The 24,288-nt window shown below is 51.7% G+C and overlaps 49 non-coding genes across 49 annotated transcripts; 9 read left to right on the top strand and 40 right to left on the bottom strand.

The window, feature by feature from the left end:
• Positions 1-186: 186 nt before the first annotated feature.
• Positions 187-258, bottom strand: Trnae-uuc. The gene has a single exon. It is a non-coding gene; the product is annotated as a tRNA-Glu (tRNA).
• A 308-nt stretch (positions 259-566) lies between these two features.
• On the bottom strand, positions 567-639 carry Trnam-cau. The gene has a single exon. It is a non-coding gene; the product is annotated as a tRNA-Met (tRNA).
• A 980-nt stretch (positions 640-1,619) lies between these two features.
• Positions 1,620-1,691, top strand: Trnag-ucc. Its single transcript has one exon. It is a non-coding gene; the product is annotated as a tRNA-Gly (tRNA).
• A 276-nt stretch (positions 1,692-1,967) lies between these two features.
• On the bottom strand, positions 1,968-2,049 carry Trnas-aga. Its single transcript has one exon. It is a non-coding gene; the product is annotated as a tRNA-Ser (tRNA).
• Positions 2,050-2,188: 139 nt separating this feature from the next.
• Positions 2,189-2,261, bottom strand: Trnak-uuu. Its single transcript has one exon. It is a non-coding gene; the product is annotated as a tRNA-Lys (tRNA).
• A 296-nt stretch (positions 2,262-2,557) lies between these two features.
• Positions 2,558-2,629, bottom strand: Trnae-uuc. Its single transcript has one exon. It is a non-coding gene; the product is annotated as a tRNA-Glu (tRNA).
• Positions 2,630-2,937: 308 nt separating this feature from the next.
• Trnam-cau lies at positions 2,938-3,010 on the bottom strand. Its single transcript has one exon. It is a non-coding gene; the product is annotated as a tRNA-Met (tRNA).
• Positions 3,011-3,988: 978 nt separating this feature from the next.
• Trnag-ucc lies at positions 3,989-4,060 on the top strand. Its single transcript has one exon. It is a non-coding gene; the product is annotated as a tRNA-Gly (tRNA).
• Positions 4,061-4,336: 276 nt separating this feature from the next.
• Positions 4,337-4,418, bottom strand: Trnas-aga. Its single transcript has one exon. It is a non-coding gene; the product is annotated as a tRNA-Ser (tRNA).
• A 139-nt stretch (positions 4,419-4,557) lies between these two features.
• Positions 4,558-4,630, bottom strand: Trnak-uuu. Its single transcript has one exon. It is a non-coding gene; the product is annotated as a tRNA-Lys (tRNA).
• A 296-nt stretch (positions 4,631-4,926) lies between these two features.
• Trnae-uuc lies at positions 4,927-4,998 on the bottom strand. The gene has a single exon. It is a non-coding gene; the product is annotated as a tRNA-Glu (tRNA).
• A 308-nt stretch (positions 4,999-5,306) lies between these two features.
• On the bottom strand, positions 5,307-5,379 carry Trnam-cau. Its single transcript has one exon. It is a non-coding gene; the product is annotated as a tRNA-Met (tRNA).
• A 978-nt stretch (positions 5,380-6,357) lies between these two features.
• Positions 6,358-6,429, top strand: Trnag-ucc. Its single transcript has one exon. It is a non-coding gene; the product is annotated as a tRNA-Gly (tRNA).
• Positions 6,430-6,705: 276 nt separating this feature from the next.
• Positions 6,706-6,787, bottom strand: Trnas-aga. The gene has a single exon. It is a non-coding gene; the product is annotated as a tRNA-Ser (tRNA).
• Positions 6,788-6,926: 139 nt separating this feature from the next.
• Trnak-uuu lies at positions 6,927-6,999 on the bottom strand. Its single transcript has one exon. It is a non-coding gene; the product is annotated as a tRNA-Lys (tRNA).
• Positions 7,000-7,295: 296 nt separating this feature from the next.
• Trnae-uuc lies at positions 7,296-7,367 on the bottom strand. The gene has a single exon. It is a non-coding gene; the product is annotated as a tRNA-Glu (tRNA).
• A 308-nt stretch (positions 7,368-7,675) lies between these two features.
• Trnam-cau lies at positions 7,676-7,748 on the bottom strand. Its single transcript has one exon. It is a non-coding gene; the product is annotated as a tRNA-Met (tRNA).
• Positions 7,749-8,726: 978 nt separating this feature from the next.
• Trnag-ucc lies at positions 8,727-8,798 on the top strand. Its single transcript has one exon. It is a non-coding gene; the product is annotated as a tRNA-Gly (tRNA).
• A 276-nt stretch (positions 8,799-9,074) lies between these two features.
• On the bottom strand, positions 9,075-9,156 carry Trnas-aga. The gene has a single exon. It is a non-coding gene; the product is annotated as a tRNA-Ser (tRNA).
• Positions 9,157-9,295: 139 nt separating this feature from the next.
• On the bottom strand, positions 9,296-9,368 carry Trnak-uuu. Its single transcript has one exon. It is a non-coding gene; the product is annotated as a tRNA-Lys (tRNA).
• A 296-nt stretch (positions 9,369-9,664) lies between these two features.
• Trnae-uuc lies at positions 9,665-9,736 on the bottom strand. Its single transcript has one exon. It is a non-coding gene; the product is annotated as a tRNA-Glu (tRNA).
• A 308-nt stretch (positions 9,737-10,044) lies between these two features.
• On the bottom strand, positions 10,045-10,117 carry Trnam-cau. The gene has a single exon. It is a non-coding gene; the product is annotated as a tRNA-Met (tRNA).
• Positions 10,118-11,097: 980 nt separating this feature from the next.
• On the top strand, positions 11,098-11,169 carry Trnag-ucc. Its single transcript has one exon. It is a non-coding gene; the product is annotated as a tRNA-Gly (tRNA).
• Positions 11,170-11,445: 276 nt separating this feature from the next.
• On the bottom strand, positions 11,446-11,527 carry Trnas-aga. The gene has a single exon. It is a non-coding gene; the product is annotated as a tRNA-Ser (tRNA).
• A 139-nt stretch (positions 11,528-11,666) lies between these two features.
• On the bottom strand, positions 11,667-11,738 carry Trnak-uuu. The gene has a single exon. It is a non-coding gene; the product is annotated as a tRNA-Lys (tRNA).
• Positions 11,739-12,035: 297 nt separating this feature from the next.
• Trnae-uuc lies at positions 12,036-12,107 on the bottom strand. Its single transcript has one exon. It is a non-coding gene; the product is annotated as a tRNA-Glu (tRNA).
• Positions 12,108-12,413: 306 nt separating this feature from the next.
• Trnam-cau lies at positions 12,414-12,486 on the bottom strand. The gene has a single exon. It is a non-coding gene; the product is annotated as a tRNA-Met (tRNA).
• Positions 12,487-13,462: 976 nt separating this feature from the next.
• On the top strand, positions 13,463-13,535 carry Trnag-ucc. The gene has a single exon. It is a non-coding gene; the product is annotated as a tRNA-Gly (tRNA).
• A 277-nt stretch (positions 13,536-13,812) lies between these two features.
• Positions 13,813-13,895, bottom strand: Trnas-aga. The gene has a single exon. It is a non-coding gene; the product is annotated as a tRNA-Ser (tRNA).
• A 140-nt stretch (positions 13,896-14,035) lies between these two features.
• Trnak-uuu lies at positions 14,036-14,108 on the bottom strand. The gene has a single exon. It is a non-coding gene; the product is annotated as a tRNA-Lys (tRNA).
• Positions 14,109-14,403: 295 nt separating this feature from the next.
• Trnae-uuc lies at positions 14,404-14,475 on the bottom strand. The gene has a single exon. It is a non-coding gene; the product is annotated as a tRNA-Glu (tRNA).
• Positions 14,476-14,782: 307 nt separating this feature from the next.
• Trnam-cau lies at positions 14,783-14,855 on the bottom strand. The gene has a single exon. It is a non-coding gene; the product is annotated as a tRNA-Met (tRNA).
• Positions 14,856-16,177: 1,322 nt separating this feature from the next.
• Positions 16,178-16,259, bottom strand: Trnas-aga. The gene has a single exon. It is a non-coding gene; the product is annotated as a tRNA-Ser (tRNA).
• Positions 16,260-16,397: 138 nt separating this feature from the next.
• On the bottom strand, positions 16,398-16,470 carry Trnak-uuu. The gene has a single exon. It is a non-coding gene; the product is annotated as a tRNA-Lys (tRNA).
• Positions 16,471-16,763: 293 nt separating this feature from the next.
• Trnae-uuc lies at positions 16,764-16,835 on the bottom strand. The gene has a single exon. It is a non-coding gene; the product is annotated as a tRNA-Glu (tRNA).
• A 308-nt stretch (positions 16,836-17,143) lies between these two features.
• Positions 17,144-17,216, bottom strand: Trnam-cau. Its single transcript has one exon. It is a non-coding gene; the product is annotated as a tRNA-Met (tRNA).
• A 978-nt stretch (positions 17,217-18,194) lies between these two features.
• On the top strand, positions 18,195-18,266 carry Trnag-ucc. Its single transcript has one exon. It is a non-coding gene; the product is annotated as a tRNA-Gly (tRNA).
• Positions 18,267-18,543: 277 nt separating this feature from the next.
• On the bottom strand, positions 18,544-18,625 carry Trnas-aga. Its single transcript has one exon. It is a non-coding gene; the product is annotated as a tRNA-Ser (tRNA).
• Positions 18,626-18,764: 139 nt separating this feature from the next.
• Positions 18,765-18,837, bottom strand: Trnak-uuu. Its single transcript has one exon. It is a non-coding gene; the product is annotated as a tRNA-Lys (tRNA).
• Positions 18,838-19,133: 296 nt separating this feature from the next.
• Trnae-uuc lies at positions 19,134-19,205 on the bottom strand. The gene has a single exon. It is a non-coding gene; the product is annotated as a tRNA-Glu (tRNA).
• A 307-nt stretch (positions 19,206-19,512) lies between these two features.
• On the bottom strand, positions 19,513-19,585 carry Trnam-cau. Its single transcript has one exon. It is a non-coding gene; the product is annotated as a tRNA-Met (tRNA).
• Positions 19,586-20,562: 977 nt separating this feature from the next.
• On the top strand, positions 20,563-20,634 carry Trnag-ucc. The gene has a single exon. It is a non-coding gene; the product is annotated as a tRNA-Gly (tRNA).
• A 958-nt stretch (positions 20,635-21,592) lies between these two features.
• Trnas-aga lies at positions 21,593-21,674 on the bottom strand. Its single transcript has one exon. It is a non-coding gene; the product is annotated as a tRNA-Ser (tRNA).
• Positions 21,675-21,813: 139 nt separating this feature from the next.
• Positions 21,814-21,886, bottom strand: Trnak-uuu. Its single transcript has one exon. It is a non-coding gene; the product is annotated as a tRNA-Lys (tRNA).
• A 296-nt stretch (positions 21,887-22,182) lies between these two features.
• On the bottom strand, positions 22,183-22,254 carry Trnae-uuc. Its single transcript has one exon. It is a non-coding gene; the product is annotated as a tRNA-Glu (tRNA).
• A 308-nt stretch (positions 22,255-22,562) lies between these two features.
• On the bottom strand, positions 22,563-22,635 carry Trnam-cau. The gene has a single exon. It is a non-coding gene; the product is annotated as a tRNA-Met (tRNA).
• A 977-nt stretch (positions 22,636-23,612) lies between these two features.
• On the top strand, positions 23,613-23,684 carry Trnag-ucc. Its single transcript has one exon. It is a non-coding gene; the product is annotated as a tRNA-Gly (tRNA).
• Positions 23,685-23,960: 276 nt separating this feature from the next.
• Positions 23,961-24,042, bottom strand: Trnas-aga. The gene has a single exon. It is a non-coding gene; the product is annotated as a tRNA-Ser (tRNA).
• Positions 24,043-24,181: 139 nt separating this feature from the next.
• Trnak-uuu lies at positions 24,182-24,254 on the bottom strand. The gene has a single exon. It is a non-coding gene; the product is annotated as a tRNA-Lys (tRNA).
• Positions 24,255-24,288: the final 34 nt, after the last annotated feature.

Genomic DNA, 24,288 nt, shown 5'->3' with positions numbered 1-24,288 from the left:
TTCCCACTGACGCTGGTAGCAGCCCAACCACGGACCAGTGCCTCTTCTCCCTTTATTCCGGTGCCGACAGTAATTGCATCATGTGCCTGTTTTCCCCGATTACGTTCGGTCGAAGCTTCGGAAGGTGGGCGACAAACGACAGTTCGAAGGCCAAAACATGGAGCGTTGTGTGCGCAAAAACTTCCGTTCCGGTACCGGGAATCGAACCCGGGCCTCCTGGGTGAAAGCCAGGTATCCTAGCCACTAGACCACACCGGATTTGCTCGATAAGCGTGAGGTTTTCTCCGTCTCCTCTCGTATTTCGTGCTGAATCTGGACTCAGTGCAGTTCTCCGTTTGCGAGCATATTTGCGCCTACAGACTGGCATGGCGCACAGCCCGAAATTGACTATTCATTATTTTACTCCTAACAAGGGAGGAGAAAGATCAAAGTTGTACGTTGTCATAATTGGAAATAAACGTATTGACGCTGAGGCGTAGACTCCTTATGGATAACGAACGACAATTAAGTTCGTTCCCTAGCAACAGCAACGCCGTTAATTCAGCCATGATGTACAGCAAATTAAATGCCCCGGGTGAGGATCGAACTCACGACCTTAAGATTATGAGACTTACGCGCTACCTACTGCGCTACCGAGGCACGTTGCAAGTAACGTTACAGGAAACTTGGTAAGTCTCTCATATTAGAGATAGACAGTTCGCGCTTTCTCAAGAATCTGTTGTGTTGCTACACGTGCTTTCCCTACTTGCTAGATTAAACTGCTGCCGCAGTTTTTTCAACGGAACGCAGCACTGCCCGAGGTTACAGTACATCGCCCTTGCGGCACCTGAACACAGCGGCCTGTTGGGACAGGTCGACGTCAGAGTTCAGAAATAGCATACGACCGTTCAAGTACGGTCTATTGCGTGCTGCGTGTATGGTTCCTCTCACAGCGAATCCTGCTATACATTCCTGAGGCTGACGCAGCTCAGGCGAGGAATCGGCGCGGCAGCATTAGAGCGAGAACAGCAGAACGATGCATCGGCCGGGAATCGAACCCGGGCCGTCCGCATGCTAAGCGAGCATTCACCAATTTTTTTTTTTTTTTCTTCTCATTTCTTTCGTTGCATTTGTTGGGGGCGGACGTCCGATGGCGCCCGTTCAAGTTCATCGTTGACTCGGTCTTTTATTACAGAGGGCAGATAACTCTCAGACCGAACACGCTGAGCTATCGTGCCGGCAAGCCTTAAGATTATGAGACTTACGCGCTGCCTACTGCACTACTGAGGCACATGCCATTGAACCAGCGATGCTCGTCAAGCTGCCCGTGCTTCCCGAGCACTTTTCTGCAGGGGAAAGTGGGATTGCCACCCAGCGACGTCGGATACAACCGAAAAAAGTGCTACACACGCGGAGTGCTCCACTACACTGCCTTAAAACGAATGCTCATCTCTATCGTGTGAGTAACCTTGCGGCCGCGGCGACTAGTCTTGCCCAAAGACGCAGCGTGCGTGGAGGCGCTACCCGAATGCGTGTGGATGCACCCTCCTACCTCGAAAAGCGCCTGCAGCTACTATCACCGTGGGCCGCTGCTGGCGGGCAGGAAGCCGACACAGCGGGGCGTTGCGAGCAGCGGCTGTGCGGTGGTGGTGTAATGGTGAGCATAGTTGCCTTCCAAGCAGTTGATCCGGGTTCGATTCCCGGCCACCGCAAATGGCGCTAGTTTTTTTCGTATGAGTATGTGAGCCGGGTGCTGTTAAATGAAGGTTTTTTTCGTCGTAGCTCCACGCAGACCATCCTGTAGTATGTCCCGACTTGTCCCGACTTTGCTCGGCTGACGCGAAAGCTGACGCTTGGAATTCGCCCTTATCAAAAGGACAGGCACTATAAACGGCTGTGAGAGGCGAGGTGTGGAGAGGTACCAAAACGACAGGCAATCTGCGAAATTTTCTGCTCGTTGTTCTTAAACAAAAAAAAGAAAAATCCGACGCAGTCGGTAGGACTCGAACCTACGCTCCCAGAGGGAATCTGATTTCTAGTCAGACGCCTTAACCACTCGGCCACGACTGCTCGTAACCCAAGTTTCCCTGGAATCGTGAAAAATCCAACCGGTCTGCGCAGAATGTTGACAGGAAACGAACTCCGTGCACTGATTACGGCAGGGCTACCATCGCTACGAGACGAGCCATTACGGAAACGTTAAAATCTTCGCCCGGACAGGGACTTGAACCCTGGACCCTTAGGTTAAAAGCCTAATGCTCTACCGACTGAGCTATCCGGGCTCACGCTCGTTGTGGATGGAGCGGCTGCAAGCAATGTAAATAACTGGAACGCGTGTGTAGGCGTACTACGGTAATTTCTGGCTTCTGGCGCAACTGGCGACTTCACCGACTTCCCACTGACGCTGGTAGCAGCCCAACCACGGACCAGTGCCTCTTCTCCCTTTATTCCGGTGCCGACAGTAATTGCATCATGTGCCTGTTTTCCCCGATTACGTTCGGTCGAAGCTTCGGAAGGTGGGCGACAAACGACAGTTCGAAGGCCAAAACATGGAGCGTTGTGTGCGCAAAAACTTCCGTTCCGGTACCGGGAATCGAACCCGGGCCTCCTGGGTGAAAGCCAGGTATCCTAGCCACTAGACCACACCGGATTTGCTCGATAAGCGTGAGGTTTTCTCCGTCTCCTCTCGTATTTCGTGCTGAATCTGGACTCAGTGCAGTTCTCCGTTTGCGAGCATATTTGCGCCTACAGACTGGCATGGCGCACAGCCCGAAATTGACTATTCATTATTTTACTCCTAACAAGGGAGGAGAAAGATCAAAGTTGTACGTTGTCATAATTGGAAATAAACGTATTGACGCTGAGGCGTAGACTCCTTATGGATAACGAACGACAATTAAGTTCGTTCCCTAGCAACAGCAACGCCGTTAATTCAGCCATGATGTACAGCAAATTAAATGCCCCGGGTGAGGATCGAACTCACGACCTTAAGATTATGAGACTTACGCGCTACCTACTGCGCTACCGAGGCACGTTGCAAGTAACGTTACAGGAAACTTGGTAAGTCTCTCATATTAGAGATAGACAGTTCGCGCTTTCTCAAGAATCTGTTGTGTTGCTACACGTGCTTTCCCTACTTGCTAGATTAAACTGCTGCCGCAGTTTTTTCAACGGAACGCAGCACTGCCCGAGGTTACAGTACATCGCCCTTGCGGCACCTGAACACAGCGGCCTGTTGGGACAGGTCGACGTCAGAGTTCAGAAATAGCATACGACCGTTCAAGTACGGTCTATTGCGTGCTGCGTGTATGGTTCCTCTCACAGCGAATCCTGCTATACATTCCTGAGGCTGACGCAGCTCAGGCGAGGAATCGGCGCGGCAGCATTAGAGCGAGAACAGCAGAACGATGCATCGGCCGGGAATCGAACCCGGGCCGTCCGCATGCTAAGCGAGCATTCACCAATTTTTTTTTTTTTCTTCTCATTTCTTTCGTTGCATTTGTTGGGGGCGGACGTCCGATGGCGCCCGTTCAAGTTCATCGTTGACTCGGTCTTTTATTACAGAGGGCAGATAACTCTCAGACCGAACACGCTGAGCTATCGTGCCGGCAAGCCTTAAGATTATGAGACTTACGCGCTGCCTACTGCACTACTGAGGCACATGCCATTGAACCAGCGATGCTCGTCAAGCTGCCCGTGCTTCCCGAGCACTTTTCTGCAGGGGAAAGTGGGATTGCCACCCAGCGACGTCGGATACAACCGAAAAAAGTGCTACACACGCGGAGTGCTCCACTACACTGCCTTAAAACGAATGCTCATCTCTATCGTGTGAGTAACCTTGCGGCCGCGGCGACTAGTCTTGCCCAAAGACGCAGCGTGCGTGGAGGCGCTACCCGAATGCGTGTGGATGCACCCTCCTACCTCGAAAAGCGCCTGCAGCTACTATCACCGTGGGCCGCTGCTGGCGGGCAGGAAGCCGACACAGCGGGGCGTTGCGAGCAGCGGCTGTGCGGTGGTGGTGTAATGGTGAGCATAGTTGCCTTCCAAGCAGTTGATCCGGGTTCGATTCCCGGCCACCGCAAATGGCGCTAGTTTTTTTCGTATGAGTATGTGAGCCGGGTGCTGTTAAATGAAGGTTTTTTTCGTCGTAGCTCCACGCAGACCATCCTGTAGTATGTCCCGACTTGTCCCGACTTTGCTCGGCTGACGCGAAAGCTGACGCTTGGAATTCGCCCTTATCAAAAGGACAGGCACTATAAACGGCTGTGAGAGGCGAGGTGTGGAGAGGTACCAAAACGACAGGCAATCTGCGAAATTTTCTGCTCGTTGTTCTTAAACAAAAAAAAGAAAAATCCGACGCAGTCGGTAGGACTCGAACCTACGCTCCCAGAGGGAATCTGATTTCTAGTCAGACGCCTTAACCACTCGGCCACGACTGCTCGTAACCCAAGTTTCCCTGGAATCGTGAAAAATCCAACCGGTCTGCGCAGAATGTTGACAGGAAACGAACTCCGTGCACTGATTACGGCAGGGCTACCATCGCTACGAGACGAGCCATTACGGAAACGTTAAAATCTTCGCCCGGACAGGGACTTGAACCCTGGACCCTTAGGTTAAAAGCCTAATGCTCTACCGACTGAGCTATCCGGGCTCACGCTCGTTGTGGATGGAGCGGCTGCAAGCAATGTAAATAACTGGAACGCGTGTGTAGGCGTACTACGGTAATTTCTGGCTTCTGGCGCAACTGGCGACTTCACCGACTTCCCACTGACGCTGGTAGCAGCCCAACCACGGACCAGTGCCTCTTCTCCCTTTATTCCGGTGCCGACAGTAATTGCATCATGTGCCTGTTTTCCCCGATTACGTTCGGTCGAAGCTTCGGAAGGTGGGCGACAAACGACAGTTCGAAGGCCAAAACATGGAGCGTTGTGTGCGCAAAAACTTCCGTTCCGGTACCGGGAATCGAACCCGGGCCTCCTGGGTGAAAGCCAGGTATCCTAGCCACTAGACCACACCGGATTTGCTCGATAAGCGTGAGGTTTTCTCCGTCTCCTCTCGTATTTCGTGCTGAATCTGGACTCAGTGCAGTTCTCCGTTTGCGAGCATATTTGCGCCTACAGACTGGCATGGCGCACAGCCCGAAATTGACTATTCATTATTTTACTCCTAACAAGGGAGGAGAAAGATCAAAGTTGTACGTTGTCATAATTGGAAATAAACGTATTGACGCTGAGGCGTAGACTCCTTATGGATAACGAACGACAATTAAGTTCGTTCCCTAGCAACAGCAACGCCGTTAATTCAGCCATGATGTACAGCAAATTAAATGCCCCGGGTGAGGATCGAACTCACGACCTTAAGATTATGAGACTTACGCGCTACCTACTGCGCTACCGAGGCACGTTGCAAGTAACGTTACAGGAAACTTGGTAAGTCTCTCATATTAGAGATAGACAGTTCGCGCTTTCTCAAGAATCTGTTGTGTTGCTACACGTGCTTTCCCTACTTGCTAGATTAAACTGCTGCCGCAGTTTTTTCAACGGAACGCAGCACTGCCCGAGGTTACAGTACATCGCCCTTGCGGCACCTGAACACAGCGGCCTGTTGGGACAGGCCGACGTCAGAGTTCAGAAATAGCATACGACCGTTCAAGTACGGTCTATTGCGTGCTGCGTGTATGGTTCCTCTCACAGCGAATCCTGCTATACATTCCTGAGGCTGACGCAGCTCAGGCGAGGAATCGGCGCGGCAGCATTAGAGCGAGAACAGCAGAACGATGCATCGGCCGGGAATCGAACCCGGGCCGTCCGCATGCTAAGCGAGCATTCACCAATTTTTTTTTTTTTCTTCTCATTTCTTTCGTTGCATTTGTTGGGGGCGGACGTCCGATGGCGCCCGTTCAAGTTCATCGTTGACTCGGTCTTTTATTACAGAGGGCAGATAACTCTCAGACCGAACACGCTGAGCTATCGTGCCGGCAAGCCTTAAGATTATGAGACTTACGCGCTGCCTACTGCACTACTGAGGCACATGCCATTGAACCAGCGATGCTCGTCAAGCTGCCCGTGCTTCCCGAGCACTTTTCTGCAGGGGAAAGTGGGATTGCCACCCAGCGACGTCGGATACAACCGAAAAAAGTGCTACACACGCGGAGTGCTCCACTACACTGCCTTAAAACGAATGCTCATCTCTATCGTGTGAGTAACCTTGCGGCCGCGGCGACTAGTCTTGCCCAAAGACGCAGCGTGCGTGGAGGCGCTACCCGAATGCGTGTGGATGCACCCTCCTACCTCGAAAAGCGCCTGCAGCTACTATCACCGTGGGCCGCTGCTGGCGGGCAGGAAGCCGACACAGCGGGGCGTTGCGAGCAGCGGCTGTGCGGTGGTGGTGTAATGGTGAGCATAGTTGCCTTCCAAGCAGTTGATCCGGGTTCGATTCCCGGCCACCGCAAATGGCGCTAGTTTTTTTCGTATGAGTATGTGAGCCGGGTGCTGTTAAATGAAGGTTTTTTTCGTCGTAGCTCCACGCAGACCATCCTGTAGTATGTCCCGACTTGTCCCGACTTTGCTCGGCTGACGCGAAAGCTGACGCTTGGAATTCGCCCTTATCAAAAGGACAGGCACTATAAACGGCTGTGAGAGGCGAGGTGTGGAGAGGTACCAAAACGACAGGCAATCTGCGAAATTTTCTGCTCGTTGTTCTTAAACAAAAAAAAGAAAAATCCGACGCAGTCGGTAGGACTCGAACCTACGCTCCCAGAGGGAATCTGATTTCTAGTCAGACGCCTTAACCACTCGGCCACGACTGCTCGTAACCCAAGTTTCCCTGGAATCGTGAAAAATCCAACCGGTCTGCGCAGAATGTTGACAGGAAACGAACTCCGTGCACTGATTACGGCAGGGCTACCATCGCTACGAGACGAGCCATTACGGAAACGTTAAAATCTTCGCCCGGACAGGGACTTGAACCCTGGACCCTTAGGTTAAAAGCCTAATGCTCTACCGACTGAGCTATCCGGGCTCACGCTCGTTGTGGATGGAGCGGCTGCAAGCAATGTAAATAACTGGAACGCGTGTGTAGGCGTACTACGGTAATTTCTGGCTTCTGGCGCAACTGGCGACTTCACCGACTTCCCACTGACGCTGGTAGCAGCCCAACCACGGACCAGTGCCTCTTCTCCCTTTATTCCGGTGCCGACAGTAATTGCATCATGTGCCTGTTTTCCCCGATTACGTTCGGTCGAAGCTTCGGAAGGTGGGCGACAAACGACAGTTCGAAGGCCAAAACATGGAGCGTTGTGTGCGCAAAAACTTCCGTTCCGGTACCGGCAATCGAACCCGGGCCTCCTGGGTGAAAGCCAGGTATCCTAGCCACTAGACCACACCGGATTTGCTCGATAAGCGTGAGGTTTTCTCCGTCTCCTCTCGTATTTCGTGCTGAATCTGGACTCAGTGCAGTTCTCCGTTTGCGAGCATATTTGCGCCTACAGACTGGCATGGCGCACAGCCCGAAATTGACTATTCATTATTTTACTCCTAACAAGGGAGGAGAAAGATCAAAGTTGTACGTTGTCATAATTGGAAATAAACGTATTGACGCTGAGGCGTAGACTCCTTATGGATAACGAACGACAATTAAGTTCGTTCCCTAGCAACAGCAACGCCGTTAATTCAGCCATGATGTACAGCAAATTAAATGCCCCGGGTGAGGATCGAACTCACGACCTTAAGATTATGAGACTTACGCGCTACCTACTGCGCTACCGAGGCACGTTGCAAGTAACGTTACAGGAAACTTGGTAAGTCTCTCATATTAGAGATAGACAGTTCGCGCTTTCTCAAGAATCTGTTGTGTTGCTACACGTGCTTTCCCTACTTGCTAGATTAAACTGCTGCCGCAGTTTTTTCAACGGAACGCAGCACTGCCCGAGGTTACAGTACATCGCCCTTGCGGCACCTGAACACAGCGGCCTGTTGGGACAGGCCGACGTCAGAGTTCAGAAATAGCATACGACCGTTCAAGTACGGTCTATTGCGTGCTGCGTGTATGGTTCCTCTCACAGCGAATCCTGCTATACATTCCTGAGGCTGACGCAGCTCAGGCGAGGAATCGGCGCGGCAGCATTAGAGCGAGAACAGCAGAACGATGCATCGGCCGGGAATCGAACCCGGGCCGTCCGCATGCTAAGCGAGCATTCACCAATTTTTTTTTTTTTCTTCTCATTTCTTTCGTTGCATTTGTTGGGGGCGGACGTCCGATGGCGCCCGTTCAAGTTCATCGTTGACTCGGTCTTTTATTACAGAGGGCAGATAACTCTCAGACCGAACACGCTGAGCTATCGTGCCGGCAAGCCTTAAGATTATGAGACTTACGCGCTGCCTACTGCACTACTGAGGCACATGCCATTGAACCAGCGATGCTCGTCAAGCTGCCCGTGCTTCCCGAGCACTTTTCTGCAGGGGAAAGTGGGATTGCCACCCAGCGACGTCGGATACAACCGAAAAAAGTGCTACACACGCGGAGTGCTCCACTACACTGCCTTAAAACGAATGCTCATCTCTATCGTGTGAGTAACCTTGCGGCCGCGGCGACTAGTCTTGCCCAAAGACGCAGCGTGCGTGGAGGCGCTACCCGAATGCGTGTGGATGCACCCTCCTACCTCGAAAAGCGCCTGCAGCTACTATCACCGTGGGCCGCTGCTGGCGGGCAGGAAGCCGACACAGCGGGGCGTTGCGAGCAGCGGCTGTGCGGTGGTGGTGTAATGGTGAGCATAGTTGCCTTCCAAGCAGTTGATCCGGGTTCGATTCCCGGCCACCGCAAATGGCGCTAGTTTTTTTCGTATGAGTATGTGAGCCGGGTGCTGTTAAATGAAGGTTTTTTTCGTCGTAGCTCCACGCAGACCATCCTGTAGTATGTCCCGACTTGTCCCGACTTTGCTCGGCTGACGCGAAAGCTGACGCTTGGAATTCGCCCTTATCAAAAGGACAGGCACTATAAACGGCTGTGAGAGGCGAGGTGTGGAGAGGTACCAAAACGACAGGCAATCTGCGAAATTTTCTGCTCGTTGTTCTTAAACAAAAAAAAGAAAAATCCGACGCAGTCGGTAGGACTCGAACCTACGCTCCCAGAGGGAATCTGATTTCTAGTCAGACGCCTTAACCACTCGGCCACGACTGCTCGTAACCCAAGTTTCCCTGGAATCGTGAAAAATCCAACCGGTCTGCGCAGAATGTTGACAGGAAACGAACTCCGTGCACTGATTACGGCAGGGCTACCATCGCTACGAGACGAGCCATTACGGAAACGTTAAAATCTTCGCCCGGACAGGGACTTGAACCCTGGACCCTTAGGTTAAAAGCCTAATGCTCTACCGACTGAGCTATCCGGGCTCACGCTCGTTGTGGATGGAGCGGCTGCAAGCAATGTAAATAACTGGAACGCGTGTGTAGGCGTACTACGGTAATTTCTGGCTTCTGGCGCAACTGGCGACTTCACCGACTTCCCACTGACGCTGGTAGCAGCCCAACCACGGACCAGTGCCTCTTCTCCCTTTATTCCGGTGCCGACAGTAATTGCATCATGTGCCTGTTTTCCCCGATTACGTTCGGTCGAAGCTTCGGAAGGTGGGCGACAAACGACAGTTCGAAGGCCAAAACATGGAGCGTTGTGTGCGCAAAAACTTCCGTTCCGGTACCGGGAATCGAACCCGGGCCTCCTGGGTGAAAGCCAGGTATCCTAGCCACTAGACCACACCGGATTTGCTCGATAAGCGTGAGGTTTTCTCCGTCTCCTCTCGTATTTCGTGCTGAATCTGGACTCAGTGCAGTTCTCCGTTTGCGAGCATATTTGCGCCTACAGACTGGCATGGCGCACAGCCCGAAATTGACTATTCATTATTTTACTCCTAACAAGGGAGGAGAAAGATCAAAGTTGTACGTTGTCATAATTGGAAATAAACGTATTGACGCTGAGGCGTAGACTCCTTATGGATAACGAACGACAATTAAGTTCGTTCCCTAGCAACAGCAACGCCGTTAATTCAGCCATGATGTACAGCAAATTAAATGCCCCGGGTGAGGATCGAACTCACGACCTTAAGATTATGAGACTTACGCGCTACCTACTGCGCTACCGAGGCACGTTGCAAGTAACGTTACAGGAAACTTGGTAAGTCTCTCATATTAGAGATAGACAGTTCGCGCTTTCTCAAGAATCTGTTGTGTTGCTACACGTGCTTTCCCTACTTGCTAGATTAAACTGCTGCCGCAGTTTTTTCAACGGAACGCAGCACTGCCCGAGGTTACAGTACATCGCCCTTGCGGCACCTGAACACAGCGGCCTGTTGGGACAGGCCGACGTCAGAGTTCAGAAATAGCATACGACCGTTCAAGTACGGTCTATTGCGTGCTGCGTGTATGGTTCCTCTCACAGCGAATCCTGCTATACATTCCTGAGGCTGACGCAGCTCAGGCGAGGAATCGGCGCGGCAGCATTAGAGCGAGAACAGCAGAACGATGCATCGGCCGGGAATCGAACCCGGGCCGTCCGCATGCTAAGCGAGCATTCACCAATTTTTTTTTTTTTTCTTCTCATTTCTTTCGTTGCATTTGTTGGGGGCGGACGTCCGATGGCGCCCGTTCAAGTTCATCGTTGACTCGGTCTTTTATTACAGAGGGCAGATAACTCTCAGACCGAACACGCTGAGCTATCGTGCCGGCAAGCCTTAAGATTATGAGACTTACGCGCTGCCTACTGCACTACTGAGGCACATGCCATTGAACCAGCGATGCTCGTCAAGCTGCCCGTGCTTCCCGAGCACTTTTCTGCAGGGGAAAGTGGGATTGCCACCCAGCGACGTCGGATACAACCGAAAAAAGTGCTACACACGCGGAGTGCTCCACTACACTGCCTTAAAACGAATGCTCATCTCTATCGTGTGAGTAACCTTGCGGGCCGCGGCGACTAGTCTTGCCCAAAGACGCAGCGTGCGTGGAGGCGCTACCCGAATGCGTGTGGATGCACCCTCCTACCTCGAAAAGCGCCTGCAGCTACTATCACCGTGGGCCGCTGCTGGCGGGCAGGAAGCCGACACAGCGGGGCGTTGCGAGCAGCGGCTGTGCGGTGGTGGTGTAATGGTGAGCATAGTTGCCTTCCAAGCAGTTGATCCGGGTTCGATTCCCGGCCACCGCAAATGGCGCTAGTTTTTTTTCGTATGAGTATGTGAGCCGGGTGCTGTTAAATGAAGGTTTTTTTCGTCGTAGCTCCACGCAGACCATCCTGTAGTATGTCCCGACTTGTCCCGACTTTGCTCGGCTGACGCGAAGCTGACGCTTGGAATTCGCCCTTATCAAAAGGACAGGCACTATAAACGGCTGTGAGAGGCGAGGTGTGGAGAGGTACCAAAACGACAGGCAATCTGCGAAATTTTCTGCTCGTTGTTCTTAAACAAAAAAAAGAAAAATCCGACGCAGTCGGTAGGACTCGAACCTACGCTCCCAGAGGGAATCTGATTTCTAGTCAGACGCCTTAACCACTCGGCCACGACTGCTCGTAACCCAAGTTTCCCTGGAATCGTGAAAAATCCAACCGGTCTGCGCAGAATGTTGACAGGAAACGAACTCCGTGCACTGATTACGGCAGGGCTACCATCGCTACGAGACGAGCCATTACGGAAACGTTAAAATCTTCGCCCGGACAGGACTTGAACCCTGGACCCTTAGGTTAAAAGCCTAATGCTCTACCGACTGAGCTATCCGGGCTCACGCTCGATGTGGATGGAGCGGCTGCAAGCAATGTAAATAACTGGAACGCGTGTGTAGGCGTACTACGGTAATTTCTGGCTTCTGGCGCAACTGGCGACTTTCACCGACTTCCCACTGACGCTGGTAGCAGCCCACCACGGACCAGTGCCTCTTCTCCCCTTTATTCCGGTGCCGACAGTAATTGCATCATGTGCCTGTTTTCCCCGATTACGTTCGGTCGAAGCTTCGGAAGGTGGGCGACAAACGACAGTTCGAAGGCCAAAACATGGAGCGTTGTGTGCGCAAAAACTTCCGTTCCGGTACCGGGAATCGAACCCGGGCCTCCTGGGTGAAAGCCAGGTATCCTAGCCACTAGACCACACCGGATTTGCTCGATAAGCGTGAGGTTTTCTCCGTCTCCTCTCGTATTTCGTGCTGAATCTGGACTCAGTGCAGTTCTCCGTTTGCGAGCATATTTGCGCCTACAGACTGGCATGGCGCACAGCCCGAAATTGACTATCATTATTTTACTCCTAACAAGGAGGAGAAAGATCAAAGTTGTACGTTGTCATAATTGGAAATAAACGTATTGACGCTGAGGCGTAGACTCCTTATGGATAACGAACGACAATTAAGTTCGTTCCCTAGCAACAGCAACGCCGTTAATTCAGCCATGATGTACAGCAAATTAAATGCCCCGGGTGAGGATCGAACTCACGACCTTAAGATTATGAGACTTACGCGCTACCTACTGCGCTACCGAGGCACGTTGCAAGTAACGTTACAGGAAACTTGGTAAGTCTCTCATATTAGAGATAGACAGTTCGCGCTTTCTCAAGAATCTGTTGTGTTGCTACACGTGCTTTCCCTACTTGCTAGATTAACTGCTGCGCAGTTTTTTCAACGGAACGCAGCACTGCCCGAGGTTACAGTACATCGCCCTTGCGGCACCTGAACACAGCGGCCTGTTGGGACAGGCCGACGTCAGAGTTCAGAAATAGCATACGACCGTTCAAGTACGGTCTATTGCGTGCTGCGTGTATGGTTCCTCTCACAGCGAATCCTGCTATACATTCCTGAGGCTGACGCAGCTCAGGCGAGGAATCGGCGCGGCAGCATTAGAGCGAGAACAGCAGAACGATGCATCGGCCGGGAATCGAACCCGGGCCGTCCGCATGCTAAGCGAGCATTCACCAATTTTTTTTTTTTTCTTCTCATTTCTTTCGTTGCATTTGTTGGGGGCGGACGTCCGATGGCGCCCGTTCAAGTTCATCGTTGACTCGGTCTTTTATTACAGAGGGCAGATAACTCTCAGACCGAACACGCTGAGCTATCGTGCCGGCAAGCCTTAAGATTATGAGACTTACGCGCTGCCTACTGCACTACTGAGGCACATGCCATTGAACCAGCGATGCTCGTCAAGCTGCCCGTGCTTCCCGAGCACTTTTTCTGCAGGGGAAAGTGGGATTGCCACCCAGCGACGTCGGATACAACCGAAAAAAGTGCTACACACGCGGAGTGCTCACTACACTGCCTTAAAACGAATGCTCATCTCTATCGTGTGAGTAACCTTGCGGCCGCGGCGACTAGTCTTGCCCAAAGACGCAGCGTGCGTGGAGGCGCTACCGAATGCGTGTGGATGCACCCTCCTACCTCGAAAAGCGCCTGCAGCTACTATCAACCGTGGGCCGCTGCTGGCGGGCAGGAAGCCGACACAGCGGGGCGTTGCGAGCAGCGGCTGTGCGGTGGTGGTGTAATGGTGAGCATAGTTGCCTTCCAAGCAGTTGATCCGGGTTTCGATTCCCGGCCACCGCAAATGGCGCTAGTTTTTTTCGTATGAGTATGTGAGCCGGGTGCTGTTAAATGAAGGTTTTTTTTCGTCGTAGCTCCACGCAGACCATCCTGTAGTATGTCCCGACTTGTCCCGACTTTGCTCGGCTGACGCGAAAGCTGACGCTTGGAATTCGCCCTTATCAAAAGGACAGGCACTATAAACGGCTGTGAGAGGCGAGGTGTGGAGAGGTACCAAAACGACAGGCAATCTGCGAAATTTTCTGCTCGTTGTTCTTAAACAAAAAAAAGAAAAATCCGACGCAGTCGGTAGGACTCGAACCTACGCTCCCAGAGGGAATCTGATTTCTAGTCAGTACGCCTTAACCACTCGGCCACGACTGCTCGTAACCCAAGTTTCCCTGGAATCGTGAAAAATCCAACCGGTCTGCGCAGAATGTTGACAGGAAACGAACTCCGTGCACTGATTACGGCAGGGCTTACCATCGCTACGAGACGAGCCATTACGGAAACGTTAAAATCTTCGCCCGGACAGGGACTTGAACCCTGGACCCTTAGGTTAAAAGCCTAATGCTCTACCGACTGAGCTATCCGGGCTCACGCTCGTTGTGGATGGAGCGGCTGCAAGCAATGTAAATAACTGGAACGCGTGTGTAGGCGTACTACGTAATTTCTGGCTTCTGGCGCAACTGGCGACTTCACCGACTTCCCACTGACGCTGGTAGCAGCCCAACCACGGACCAGTGCTCTTCTCCCTTTATTCCGGTGCCGACAGTAATTGCATCATGTGCCTGTTTTCCCCGATTACGTTCGGTCGAAGCTTCGGAAGGTGGGGCGACAAACGACAGTTCGAAGGCCAAAACATGGAGCGTTGTGTGCGCAAAAACTTCCGTTCCGGTACCGGGAATCGAACCCGGGCCTCCTGGGTGAAAGCCAGGTATCCTAGCCACTAGACCACACCGGATTTGCTCGATAAGCGTGAGGTTTTCTCCGTCTCCTCTCGTATTTCGTGCTGAATCTGGACTCAGTGCAGTTCTCCGTTTGCGAGCATATTTGCGCCTACAGACTGGCATGGCGCACAGCCGAAATTGACTATTCATTATTTTACTCCTAACAAGGGAGGAGAAAGATCAAAGTTGTACGTTGTCATAATTGGAAATAAACGTATTGACGCTGAGGCGTAGACTCCTTATGGATAACGAACGACAATTAAGTTCGTTCCCTAGCAACAGCAACGCCGTTAATTCAGCCATGATGTACAGCAAATTAAATGCCCCGGGTGAGGATCGAACTCACGACCTTAAGATTATGAGACTTACGCGCTACCTACTGCGCTACCGAGGCACGTTGCAAGTAACGTTACAGGAAACTTGGTAAGTCTCTCATATTAGAGATAGACAGTTCGCGCTTTCTCAAGAATCTGTTGTGTTGCTACACGTGCTTTCCCTACTTGCCTAGATTAAACTGCTGCCGCAGTTTTTTCAACGGAACGCAGCACTGCCCGAGGTTACAGTACATCGCCTTGCGGCACTGAACACAGCGGCCTGTTGGGACAGGCCGACGTCAGAGTTCAGAAATAGCATACGACCGTTCAAGTACGGTCTATTGCGTGCTGCGTGTATGGTTCCTCTCACAGCGAATCCTGCTATACATTCCTGAGGCTGACGCAGCTCAGGCGAGGAATCGGCGCGGCAGCATTAGAGCGAGAACAGCAGAACGATGCATCGGCCGGGAATCGAACCCGGGCCGTCCGCATGCTAAGCGAGCATTCACCAATTTTTTTTTTTTTTCTTCTCATTTCTTTCGTTGCATTTGTTGGGGGCGGACGTCCGATGGCGCCCGTTCAAGTTCATCGTTGACTCGGTCTTTATTACAGAGGGCAGATAACTCTCAGACCGAACACGCTGAGCTATCGTGCCGGCAAGCCTTAAGATTATGAGACTTACGCGCTGCCTACTGCACTACTGAGGCACATGCCATTGAACCAGCGATGCTCGTCAAGCTGCCCGTGCTTCCCGAGCACTTTTCTGCAGGGGAAAGTGGATTGCCACCCAGCGACGTCGGATACAACCGAAAAAAGTGCTACACACGCGAGTGCTCCACTACACTGCCTTAAAAACGAATGCTCATCTCTATCGTGTGAGTAACCTTGCGGCCGCGGCGACTAGTCTTGCCCAAAGACGCAGCGTGCGTGGAGGCGCTACCCGAATGCGTGTGGATGCACCCTCCTACCTCGAAAAGCGCCTGCAGCTACTATCACCGTGGGCCGCTGCTGGGCGGCAGGAAGCCGACACAGCGGGGCGTTGCGAGCAGCGGCTGTGCGGTGGTGGTGTAATGGTGAGCATAGTTGCCTTCAAGCAGTTGATCCGGGTTCGATTCCCGGCCACCGCAAATGGCGCTAGTTTTTTTCGTATGAGTATGTGAGCCGGGTGCTGTTAAATGAAGGTTTTTTTCGTCGTAGCTCCACGCAGACCATCCTGTAGTATGTCCCGACTTGTCCCGACTTTGCTCGGCTGACGCGAAAGCTGACGCTTGGAATTCGCCCTTATCAAAAGGACAGGCACTATAAACGGCTGTGAGAGGCGAGGTGTGGAGAGGTACCAAAACGACAGGCAATCTGCGAAATTTTCTGCTCGTTGTTCTTAACAAAAAAAAGAAAAATCCGACGCAGTCGGTAGGACTCGAACCTACGCTCCCAGAGGGAATCTGATTTCTAGTCAGACGCCTTAACCACTCGGCCACGACTGCTCGTAACCCAAGTTTCCTGGAATCGTGAAAAATCCAACCGGTCTGCGCAGAATGTTGACAGGAAACGACTCCGTGCACTGATTACGGCAGGGCTACCATCGCTACGAGACGAGCCATTACGGAAACGTTTAAAATCTTCGCCCGGACAGGGACTTGAACCCTGGACCCTTAGGTTAAAAGCCTAATGCTCTACCGACTGAGCTATCCGGGCTCACGCTCGTTGTGGATGGAGCGGCTGCAAGCAATGTAAATAACTGGAACGCGTGTGTAGGCGTACTACGGTAATTTCTGGCTTCTGCGCAACTGCGACTTCACCGACTTCCCACTGACGCTGGTAGCAGCCCAACCACGGACCAGTGCCTCTCTCCCTTTATTCCGGTGCCGACAGTAATTGCATCATGTGCCTGTTTTCCCCGATTACGTTCGGTCGAAGCTTCGGAAGGTGGGCGACAAACGACAGTTCGAAGGCCAAAACATGGAGCGTTGTGTGCGCAAAAACTTCCGTTCCGGTACCGGGAATCGAACCCGGGCCTCCTGGGTGAAAGCCAGGTATCCTAGCCACTAGACCACACCGGATTTGCTCGATAAGCGTGAGGTTTTCTCCGTCTCCTCTCGTATTTCGTGCTGAATCTGGACTCAGTGCAGTTCTCCGTTGCGAGCATATTTGCGCCTACAGACTGGCATGGCGCACAGCCCGAAATTGACTATTCATTATTTTACTCCTAACAAGGGAGGAGAAAGATCAAAGTTGTACGTTGTCATAATTGGGAAATAAACGTATTGACGCTGAGGCGTAGACTCCTTATGGATAACGAACGACAATTAAGTTCGTTCCCTAGCAACAGCAACGCCGTTAATTCAGCCATGATGTACAGCAAATTAAATGCCCCGGGTGAGGATCGAACTCACGACCTTAAGATTATGAGACTTACGCGCTACCTACTGCGCTACCGAGGCACGTTGCAAGTAACGTTACAGGAAACTTGGTAAGTCTCTCATATTAGAGATAGACAGTTCGCGCTTTCTCAAGAATCTGTTGTGTTGCTACACGTGCTTTCCCTACTTGCTAGATTAAACTGCTGCCCGCAGTTTTTTCAACGGAACGCAGCACTGCCCGAGGTTACAGTACATCGCCCTTGCGGCAACCTGAACACAGCGGCCTGTTGGGACAGGCCGACGTCAGAGTTCAGAAATAGCATACGACCGTTCAAGTACGGTCTATTGCGTGCTGCGTGTATGGTTCCTCTCACAGCGAATCCTGCTATACATTCCTGAGGCTGACGCAGCTCAGGCGAGGAATCGGCGCGGCAGCATTAGAGCGAGAACAGCAGAACGATGCATCGGCCGGGAATCGAACCCGGGCCGTCCGCATGCTAAGCGAGCATTCACCAATTTTTTTTTTTTCTTCTCATTTCTTTCGTTGCATTTGTTGGGGGCGGACGTCCGATGGCGCCCGTTCAAGTTCATCGTTGACTCGGTCTTTTATTACAGAGGGCAGATAACTCTCAGACCGAACACGCTGAGCTATCGTGCCGGCAAGCCTTAAGATTATGAGACTTACGCGCTGCCTACTGCACTACTGAGGCACATGCCATTGAACCAGCGATGCTCGTCAAGCTGCCCGTGCTTCCGAGCACTTTTCTGCAGGGGAAAGTGGGATTGCCACCCAGCGACGTCGGATACAACCGAAAAAAGTGCTACACACGCGGAGTGCTCCACTACACTGCCTTAAAACGAATGCTCATCTCTATCGTGTGAGTAACCTTGCGGCCGCGGCGACTAGTCTTGCCCAAAGACGCTGCGTGCGTGGAGGCGCTACCCGAATGCGTGTGGATGCACCCTCCTACCTCGAAAAGCGCCTGCAGCTACTATCACCGTGGGCCGCTGCTGGCGGGCAGGAAGCCGACACAGCGGGGCGTTGCGAGCAGCGGCTGTGCGGTGGTGGTGTAATGGTGAGCATAGTTGCCTTCCAAGCAGTTGATCCGGGTTCGATTCCCGGCCACCGCAAATGGCGCTAGTTTTTTTCGTATGAGTATGTGAGCCGGGTGCTGTTAAATGAAGGTTTTTTTCGTCGTAGCTCCACGCAGACCATCCTGTAGTATGTCCCGACTTGTCCCGACTTTGCTCGGCTGACGCGAAAGCTGACGCTTGGAATTCGCCCTTATCAAAAGGACAGGCACTATAAACGGCTGTGAGAGGCGAGGTGTGGAGAGGTACCAAAACGACAGGCAATCTGCGAAATTTTCTGCTCGTTGTTCTTAAACAAAAAAAGAGAAAAATCCGACGCAGTCGGTAGGACTCGAACCTACGCTCCCAGAGGGAATCTGATTTCTAGTCAGACGCCTTAACCACTCGGCCACGACTGCTCGTAACCCAAGTTTCCCTGGAATCGTGAAAAATCCAACCGGTCTGCGCAGAATGTTGACAGGAAACGAACTCCGTGCACTGATTACGGCAGGGCTACCATCGCTACGAGACGAGCCATTACGGAAACGTTAAAATCTTCGCCCGGACAGGGACTTGAACCCTGGACCCTTAGGTGTAAAAGCCTAATGCTCTACGACTGAGCTATCCGGGCTCACGCTCGTTGTGGATGGAGCGGCTGCAAGCAATGTAAATAACTGGAACGCGTGTGTAGGCGTACTACGGTAATTTCTGGCTTCTGGCGCAACTGGCGACTTCACCGACTTCCCACTGACGCTGGTAGCAGCCCAACCACGGACCAGTGCCTCTTCTCCCTTTATTCCGGTGCCGACAGTAATTGCAATCATGTGCCTGTTTTCCCCGATTACGTTCGGTCGAAGCTTCGGAAGGTGGGCGACAAACGACAGTTCGAAGGCCAAAACATGGAGCGTTGTGTGCGCAAAAACTCCGTTCCGGTACCGGGAATCGAACCCGGGCCTCCTGGGTGAAAGCCAGGTATCCTAGCCACTAGACCACACCGGATTTGCTCGATAAGCGTGAGGTTTTCTCCGTCTCCTCTCGTATTTCGTGCTGAATCTGGACTCAGTGCAGTTCTCCGTTTGCGAGCATATTTGCGCCTACAGACTGGCATGGCGCACAGCCGAAATTGACTATTCATTATTTTACTCCTAACAAGGGAGGAGAAAGATCAAAGTTGTACGTTGTCATAATTGGAAATAAACGTATTGACGCTGAGGCGTAGACTCCTTATGGATAACGAACGACAATTAAGTTCGTTCCCTAGCAACAGCAACGCCGTTAATTCAGCCATGATGTACAGCAAATTAAATGCCCCGGGTGAGGATCGAACTCACGACCTTAAGATTATGAGACTTACGCGCTACCTACTGCGCTACCGAGGCACGTTGCAAGTAACGTTACCAGGAAACTTGGTAAGTCTCTCATATTAGAGATAGACAGTTCGCGCTTCTCAAGAATCTGTTGTGTTGCTACACGTGCTTTCCTACTTGCTAGATTAAACTGCTGCCGCAGTTTTTTCAACGGAACGCAGCACTGCCCGAGGTTACAGTACATCGCCCTTGCGGCACCTGAACACAGCTGGCCTGTTGGGACAGGCCGACGTCAGAGTTCAGAAATAGCATACGACCGTTCAAGTACGGTCTATTGCGTGCTGCGTGTATGGTTCCTCTCACAGCGAATCCTGCTATACATTCCTGAGGCTGACGCAGCTCAGGCGAGGAATCGGCGCGGCAGCATTAGAGCGAGAACAGCAGAACGATGCATCGGCCGGGAATCGAACCCGGGCCGTCCGCATATGCTAAGCGAGCATTCACCAATTTTTTTTTTTTCTTCTCATTTCTTTCGTTGCATTTGTTGGGGGCGGACGTCCGATGGCGCCCGTTCAAGTTCATCGTTGACTCGGTCTTTTATTACAGAGGGCAGATAACTCTCAGACCGAACACGCTGAGCTATCGTGCCGGCAAGCCTTAAGATTATGAGACTTACGCGCTGCCTACTGCACTACTGAGGCACATGCCATTGAACCAGCGATGCTCGTCAAGCTGCCCGTGCTTCCCGAGCACTTTTCTGCAGGGGAAAGTGGGATTGCCACCCAGCGACGTCGGATACAACCGAAAAAAGTGCTACACACGCGGAGTGCTCCACTACACTGCCTTAAACGAATGCTCATCTCTATCGTGTGAGTAACCTTGCGGCCGCGGCGACTAGTCTTGCCCAAAGACGCAGCGTGCGTGGAGGCGCTACCCGAATGCGTGTGGATGCACCCTCCTACCTCGAAAGCGCCTGCAGCTACTATCACCGTGGGCCGCTGCTGGCGGGCAGGAAGCCGACACAGCGGGGCGTTGCGAGCAGCGGCTGTGCGGTGGTGGTGTAATGGTGAGCATAGTTGCCTTCCAAGCAGTTGATCCGGGTTCGATTCCCGGCCACCGCAAATGGCGCTAGTTTTTTTCGTATGAGTATGTGAGCCGGGTGCTGTTAAATGAAGGTTTTTTTCGTCGTAGCTCCACGCAGACCATCCTGTAGTATGTCCCGACTTGTCCCGACTTTGCTCGGCTGACGCGAAAGCTGACGCTTGGAATTCGCCCTTATCAAAAGGACAGGCACTATAAACGGCTGTGAGAGGCGAGGTGTGGAGAGGTACCAAAACGACAGGCAATCTGCGAAATTTTCTGCTCGTTGTTCTTAAACAAAAAAAAGAAAAATCCGACGCAGTTTTTTTTTTTTTTTTTGTAACGTATATAAACTTTTATTTACAATTTAACAATTACATATCTTTACATGAAATTGTATATTTTCTCGTTTTCAGTTCTGATTGTTCTTTTAGTAGTCTCTTGGCTGAGTTACAACACTTTTATTCACTGAGTGTCCTTTATATAAGTTTTTCCCTTCGATGTTTATGGTTTTTTATACATAAAAAGAAACTGGTATTTGAATACACCTATTTTGGCATGTTCGCTGTGTGTTTGCCAAAGGCTAAAGGAGAATATGGGCCAGAACATCTATGTGCATAAATGATGAATGGGGAAGTTATTTAGTGTACTGTGTGAGAGTGGACGCAACAGTTCCACGGAAAATTTGGGGCAGAGAAAGTCTAAAGTTAGAATTATTGTAAATCGCAAGGGGGTATGCAACGTTTTGGCACATGATGCGCCGAACTTTATAAATGTATATAACTATATCTATACACACGGATACATCAAAGGAATAAACACAAACAACAACAAAAAAAAACATACAAAAACAACAAAAAAAAGGATTATAGAAGAGAGAGAGAGAGAGAGAGAGAGAGAGGGAGAGAGAGAGAGAGAGAGGGGAAAAAAAAACGTACCTTGAATGGAGATGGCGAGAGAACACATTAATTACATGAAATACACTGTTTGACATTTCGCTGTTGTCGGTAGGACTCGAACCTACGCTCCCAGAGGGAATCTGATTTCTAGTCAGACGCCTTAACCACTCGGCCACGACTGCTCGTAACCCAAGTTTCCCTGGAATCGTGAAAAATCCAACCGGTCTGCGCAGAATGTTGACAGGAAACGAACTCCGTGCACTGATTACGGCAGGGCTACCATCGCTACGAGACGAGCCATTACGGAAACGTTAAAATCTTCGCCCGGACAGGGACTTGAACCCTGGACCCTTAGGTTAAAAGCCTAATGCTCTACCGACTGAGCTATCCGGGCTCACGCTCGTTGTGGATGGAGCGGCTGCAAGCAATGTAAATAACTGGAACGCGTGTGTAGGCGTACTACGGTAATTTCTGGCTTCTGGCGCAACTGGCGACTTCACCGACTTCCCACTGACGCTGGTAGCAGCCCAACCACGGACCAGTGCCTCTTCTCCCTTTATTCCGGTGCCGACAGTAATTGCATCATGTGCCTGTTTTCCCCGATTACGTTCGGTCGAAGCTTCGGAAGGTGGGCGACAAACGACAGTTCGAAGGCCAAAACATGGAGCGTTGTGTGCGCAAAAACTTCCGTTCCGGTACCGGGAATCGAACCCGGGCCTCCTGGGTGAAAGCCAGGTATCCTAGCCACTAGACCACACCGGATTTGCTCGATAAGCGTGAGGTTTTCTCCGTCTCCTCTCGTATTTCGTGCTGAATCTGGACTCAGTGCAGTTCTCCGTTTGCGAGCATATTTGCGCCTACAGACTGGCATGGCGCACAGCCCGAAATTGACTATTCATTATTTTACTCCTAACAAGGGAGGAGAAAGATCAAAGTTGTACGTTGTCATAATTGGAAATAAACGTATTGACGCTGAGGCGTAGACTCCTTATGGATAACGAACGACAATTAAGTTCGTTCCCTAGCAACAGCAACGCCGTTAATTCAGCCATGATGTACAGCAAATTAAATGCCCCGGGTGAGGATCGAACTCACGACCTTAAGATTATGAGACTTACGCGCTACCTACTGCGCTACCGAGGCACGTTGCAAGTAACGTTACAGGAAACTTGGTAAGTCTCTCATATTAGAGATAGACAGTTCGCGCTTTCTCAAGAATCTGTTGTGTTGCTACACGTGCTTTCCCTACTTGCTAGATTAAACTGCTGCCGCAGTTTTTTCAACGGAACGCAGCACTGCCCGAGGTTACAGTACATCGCCCTTGCGGCACCTGAACACAGCGGCCTGTTGGGACAGGCCGACGTCAGAGTTCAGAAATAGCATACGACCGTTCAAGTACGGTCTATTGCGTGCTGCGTGTATGGTTCCTCTCACAGCGAATCCTGCTATACATTCCTGAGGCTGACGCAGCTCAGGCGAGGAATCGGCGCGGCAGCATTAGAGCGAGAACAGCAGAACGATGCATCGGCCGGGAATCGAACCCGGGCCGTCCGCATGCTAAGCGAGCATTCACCAATTTTTTTTTTTTCTTCTCATTTCTTTCGTTGCATTTGTTGGGGGCGGACGTCCGATGGCGCCCGTTCAAGTTCATCGTTGACTCGGTCTTTTATTACAGAGGGCAGATAACTCTCAGACCGAACACGCTGAGCTATCGTGCCGGCAAGCCTTAAGATTATGAGACTTACGCGCTGCCTACTGCACTACTGAGGCACATGCCATTGAACCAGCGATGCTCGTCAAGCTGCCCGTGCTTCCCGAGCACTTTTCTGCAGGGGAAAGTGGGATTGCCACCCAGCGACGTCGGATACAACCGAAAAAAGTGCTACACACGCGGAGTGCTCCACTACACTGCCTTAAAACGAATGCTCATCTCTATCGTGTGAGTAACCTTGCGGCCGCGGCGACTAGTCTTGCCCAAAGACGCAGCGTGCGTGGAGGCGCTACCCGAATGCGTGTGGATGCACCCTCCTACCTCGAAAAGCGCCTGCAGCTACTATCACCGTGGGCCGCTGCTGGCGGGCAGGAAGCCGACACAGCGGGGCGTTGCGAGCAGCGGCTGTGCGGTGGTGGTGTAATGGTGAGCATAGTTGCCTTCCAAGCAGTTGATCCGGGTTCGATTCCCGGCCACCGCAAATGGCGCTAGTTTTTTTCGTATGAGTATGTGAGCCGGGTGCTGTTAAATGAAGGTTTTTTTCGTCGTAGCTCCACGCAGACCATCCTGTAGTATGTCCCGACTTGTCCCGACTTTGCTCGGCTGACGCGAAAGCTGACGCTTGGAATTCGCCCTTATCAAAAGGACAGGCACTATAAACGGCTGTGAGAGGCGAGGTGTGGAGAGGTACCAAAACGACAGGCAATCTGCGAAATTTTCTGCTCGTTGTTCTTAAACAAAAAAAAGAAAAATCCGACGCAGTCGGTAGGACTCGAACCTACGCTCCCAGAGGGAATCTGATTTCTAGTCAGACGCCTTAACCACTCGGCCACGACTGCTCGTAACCCAAGTTTCCCTGGAATCGTGAAAAATCCAACCGGTCTGCGCAGAATGTTGACAGGAAACGAACTCCGTGCACTGATTACGGCAGGGCTACCATCGCTACGAGACGAGCCATTACGGAAACGTTAAAATCTTCGCCCGGACAGGGACTTGAACCCTGGACCCTTAGGTTAAAAGCCTAATGCTCTACCGACTGAGCTATCCGGGCTCACGCTCGTTGTGGATGGAGCGGCTGCAAGCAA

The sequence above is a fragment of the Schistocerca piceifrons genome, unplaced genomic scaffold (assembly GCF_021461385.2).
Source record: "Schistocerca piceifrons isolate TAMUIC-IGC-003096 unplaced genomic scaffold, iqSchPice1.1 HiC_scaffold_447, whole genome shotgun sequence".
NCBI lineage: Eukaryota > Metazoa > Arthropoda > Insecta > Orthoptera > Acrididae > Schistocerca > Schistocerca piceifrons.
Note: the sequence above shows the minus strand (reverse complement) of the source record. Positions and strands in the feature narration are given on the sequence as shown.